The following is a 5,096-nucleotide window of genomic DNA, read 5'->3' on the forward strand; positions in this document are numbered from 1 at the left end:
GGTGGTTGGGGTGGAGGACCGCGGCATGCACGCCGGGTAGGGGGACTCGCGGGAGCAGCGGGCAGGGGCGGCGCGGTGCCTTGCTCGTCGGGGATCTGTGATGGTGGAGGTGTCCACGGGGAGAAGAAGGTCGTGTGGGTGGCAATGGGCCGTCCGGGATGTGCACAATGGGCTAGTAGGTTGCTTCGTTTTTCTCTGTTCTGGATCTCAGGAAAAGCTCATCGGGCCAGGATCAGAATAGTGCTTATATATATATATATATATATATATATATATATATATATATATATATATATATATACAAATTTATCATTGGCACATCGCTCTGTTCTCAGTAAGTCTCATCCGAACTGATCTTCCATTAAACACATTCAGCTGCGCTCGCTCCGTTCAGGTACGATTTGGCATGAAAGATTTGTAGGCTTATAGGTATGCTATTAATTATTGTTGGATGGAAGTAAAATTTCTCTCTGTTCTTCTCTCCCGGTTGTGCTGCAGGTACTACCATTTTTTTGATTCTGTCTCAAGAAAACAACCACAAGCTCTTTTGCTTGATTCCCAATTTTGCGTATATATAGCTTTGGTTGTTCTTACCTAGCCTTTTATACCCACCATAAATATTTCTTGTTATGATTATTTGTTTTGCGTTCTTGATTATTTGATTTGTGTTCTTAATTGGGACAAGCTAGGAGGAACAAACATTATTTAGCTTCCGGATCTTCGTTTCGAATGACTCGATGTGGCCTTGGTGACGGCGCTGCTAGATAGTTCATTGATGGCAGCAACAAGCAGTCCGAAGGTATAGGTAATCTCCTTTGTTTGATATATTTTAGCTCCGTCCAGCAGGATGGGCAACCACCTTCTCTTCAATTATTTATATCTATCTGTTTTGGTGTAGGTTTCGCTAAATTTGATTTTCAGTTTTGTCTACATTGAGTTGTTTGTTGTTGGAATATTTTATCAAGTAGAACCTGGCTTCTCATGGACCTCCCGCCATTTGCCTAAACAATGGCTAGTATGCATCTTGCTACTATCAACTATATTTTCTCAAAATTCTCATAAGCATGTTCCTTGAATATGTAGGAATACTACATCAAGAAGAACGATCGGGTAGAGCTTATCGCAATACTTGGACTATTTGGACTGCTTGTCAGTACAATTCAGATGTATCCTCTACACAGTTCATTATTAATAGCAGACCCACAGAGGAAAATTGTCATAATTCATTGATATTGCCATCTATAGATTTGATCTTATTATTGCGTAGTTAAAATATCACTACCTTTTTTCTGGAACACAAATTTCTTGACAGTACTCTCCTGGAGCAAATATTCATGTGACCACCTAAACTTACAAAATATCAGATTTTCTACAAATGGTACATGTAAGTTATTGCAAGAGCATTATCCAGCGGAACCTTTTTATATCTAGATTTAGTACAAAGTACAAATAAGAGCGTAGTTACAATCATCCATGAAGACCAATCTCATATCTGCATTTAGTACTAACAAAAGTTTGGTTAACACATAAAGCTCCCTAAAATAGGGGATAAAAGATTAAGGTGTCTTACTATTGGAGATGTCATGAGAATACAGAGTTTGTGCCACCTGCCTTCTGAAAATGATGTGCTATGTACATATAAGCTACCTATATAGGTCCAGTTTGGACTGTATTTGTGTAGACCGATCAGATTTCCAGTCTATTTCTTTGTTGTGTTGTATAGCATTGCCATGTTTAATTCAAGAGATTATCCTGTGTGGACATCATATGCTAATATGTATATCATGTCATGATTATTCTATAGTATCATCATTATGAAAAAAATAATTTGTCCCACTGTTAAATTTGATACACCTGTACACGATGTCATATTTATCTTTTCGTGCTGGTCTTGACAAAATTTAATTTGTTCCACTCTTAAATTTGATACACCAGTCTTCCAAATTATCCATTAAATCATTTGTTAGCAGGGCCAAATTATAGAAGCTGAAAGAGTTGTTCCAAATTATCCAGTTCAAATGCTATACAACACAGCAAAGCTGTTCCAATCTTAGAAGCTTCTACAGAGTATTTGTTTTTTGTACTACTTGGTTGATGAAATGATTTCCTTATAAGCTGGGATAAGGCGTTTGTAGTTGGTATTTATACACAAGCTCAATAATTTTCAGGCTCATCTCATCTCACGTTATTTTTCGGTTTGTTGTATGCTCACCGGCGTTCTGTTTCGAGATATTGATTGGGTGTTGGGTATGGGTGTTTGCAGGTGGGCCTACTTTATTCCCGGCTCTGATGTCAGTGGACATGCACCGTTCTTGTGTGGATTTGAGCGTCGTGGCATGTGGTGGCTCTTTGTCAGACGCATCAACGGCTGGTGTTGTCACCAGGTATGGATTGCACCCAGGCAATAGCGGCATGCCTCCATTCAGGAGTTTGGGTGCCTCTGTTTGGGTTGTGCCTTCCTTTCCTTTTTCTTTTGGTCCTCTTTTTTCCTTATTGTGGTCTGTTCATTGATTCAGTGTTGTTCTTCACAAAGAAAAGGCCCACTGCCCAGATCCTTTGGCATTTGAAATGAGTTTGATAGTTAGAAGAGATTATTTGGTTGCAGTAGTTTGATCTTTGCTTTGCGATTAGGAGCAGAGCGGTGTTACCATTATTGACATCGTATTTAAGTGGATGGCTGAAATAGATTTGGAAGTAATTGTATATGTGTTGTCAACATGGTATCATATCACTTTGTGGAATGGTATGGAGGAGGTCGCCATCACCACCGGCGAAGAGGATGCGGACGTCCTCCTTCATATGTAAGCCATTGTTACTTCACTCGATCCGACCCGATCTGATCATTCTTGGCTTTGATCTAGGCTTCTTCTTGTGTCCATACGAAAGCGAGGTTGTACTACCATCAAAATGCTCAATCCCATGGAGACTGCCAAGTTCCGCCTCATCATGAAACAGGCCAAGGCCCTCAAGATCTGCAACAATCATCGCCTTCACACCAAGAAACGCCAGCCTGCAGCTACATGGTAAGCCCCCCACGGCAAATTTTTCCTCTTCAGATCTTTGAACAAGATGACGGTACATGTATTTTAGCAATTTATCATATGGGTCCTATGTGGTCTATAGATGGTGTGGATCCTATAATAAAGAAGGGTTGTCTTTGGCTGGATATTTGGTGAAATGGCCGATTGCTTGTGCCATTTGTTTCCTGTCTTTTAAAATGATGATAATCTTTCTCATTTACTTCCAAGCCTAAATATTTATCATCCATACATGATTCTGCATCTATAGGTTTGGTCGTGCCGTTAACTGCCTATCTTGACGACATTGACGTTGAATTTATCGACCCTCCAAAGAATGAGATGTTAGATGTCGCAGAACTCGTCGGTGATGTTACTGAGCATTCACGGAAACCAAATGTCATAGTTTCTACCAATGTGCGTGAACTATTGGAATGCCCTGTGTGTTTGGTTCACATGTATCCTCTAATTCATCAGGTATGCCTTCTTGTCGAACTAATCACATTTAACAATAGCATCTCGGTTGCACCATACTAGCCTTATTCTAGGACTGCAGCTTTCTTTGTGTATGCCGATATATGTGATGAGATAATAATATCCAGTTGTAGAAGAGTATGAAATTGCCGCCATGGTAGGCAAAGCTAAATTAGGGTTTTGGTTGGTGAGCTTTTTATATGAGTCCCTTTCACACTAATAGGTGACATCTCTTCCTTTCTGTTAACCATCCCATGCATCAAGCCTACTTCTGACTAGCTCCATGCAAACATTTGGAACTTACAGATTGCAGCACTCTCCTATGTTGGAAGATGGTACAAGAAATGTGCATGCCGCACTAAGCTATTTGCATGAAGCACTATTATTAGTACTTACAGAAGCTGCTAACTAAAAGGGTGTCCACCTCCTGTGATGGATATTTTCGCTGTAGAACTTATCCTAACTGGATGTTAGAATATACCCACTCCGTCCAGAAATACTTGTCGGAGAAATGGATGCATCTAGACGTATTATAGTCTGGAAATACTTATTGGACAAATGGATTTTCATCCTTATGCTAACTAGATGTTAGAATATATATCATCCATGTGAGAATCTATAATTTTCATTTTGTGCAGCTATTCTTAACTGTTAATTTGATTTTTAGAATTTACATGTTGATATTTCAAGATCATGTCAGTGGCTTCTAAATATTAGTTTGATGTTTAGCTAATGCTCATCTTGCTGCTTAGATGGCGCAAAATTGAATCCTTTAATGTCCACAACATTGCTTTGCAAACCTTTGGGACAGTAGAATTGATTGTGTTGCTTGGTTATGATATCTGAGGATCTCTAATGCAGAAATATTGTGGTGTTGTGCTAACTGATGGTGGTTATTTGTCCTTGTCAAGAAAAAATGAGGCTAACAATCATTAGTTCATTGTTATAGGAGAACAAATGTTTATGAATTTGTGTGAAATGGACGCACGGAAGGCGCAATTAGGTGCTTCAGCCAGGCAAGTGCGCCACAAACACACACTCAGGAGGCCCGCAATGGCGGGCACCAACCACTAGTACTCTTTTAAGTACGGCCTTAACAGCTACTCTGCAGATACACCTCGGCATACCCTGCCAGGGGCTCGGCATGGGAACGAATGAGCTGCCAGTAAAAGTCCGAACAGCTCTATAGCGTACCTCGGTGTCGCAAGTTTGGCCTTATATGCATCAGCTCCGAATCATTGTCTTGGGTAAATAGTTGGGTTGCCCGGCTCCTGTGTTTGCTACCCTACGTTCCACCCTATCGGTTAGGGTAGTAAAGGGAGAAATACTGTGATTGTGCCCTAGCCTAGACTGGATGAGCACCTCAGTAGAGAAAGCCGAAAACTGACTGTCATGATGCGGCGAGAGCTGGTCTACCACTTGACGACTTATTGGAATCCTTAGCGATTCTCCGTGTAACACGAAGGATCTTTTTCAGATCAGATATGCAAGGCACCACACGCCGCATACACACCAGGGGCTATGTCGCAGCCCCACCATAAAACTCCTATGGTTAAGTGAAAGTGTTAACGCCTTATAGTCCGATTGCCTGGTTCGCCGCATTAT

At 40.8% G+C, this 5,096-nt stretch overlaps 1 long non-coding RNA gene across 2 annotated transcripts; it reads left to right on the forward strand.

Annotated features, from left to right (window-relative positions):
• The first annotated feature begins 329 nt into the window (after positions 1–329).
• LOC123176502 (uncharacterized) lies at positions 330–4,119 on the forward strand. 2 transcript variants are annotated; one of them, XR_006488561.1, is made up of 5 exons: positions 330–805; positions 1,084–2,384; positions 2,862–3,023; positions 3,289–3,494; positions 3,798–4,119. It is a non-coding gene; the product is annotated as an uncharacterized lncRNA (long non-coding RNA). The 2 variants fall into 2 exon arrangements; XR_006488588.1 differs by having other exon boundaries at positions 330–799.
• Positions 4,120–5,096: the final 977 nt, after the last annotated feature.

This window comes from Triticum aestivum, chromosome 1A, assembly GCF_018294505.1.
Source record: "Triticum aestivum cultivar Chinese Spring chromosome 1A, IWGSC CS RefSeq v2.1, whole genome shotgun sequence".
NCBI classification, from domain to species: domain Eukaryota; kingdom Viridiplantae; phylum Streptophyta; class Magnoliopsida; order Poales; family Poaceae; genus Triticum; species Triticum aestivum.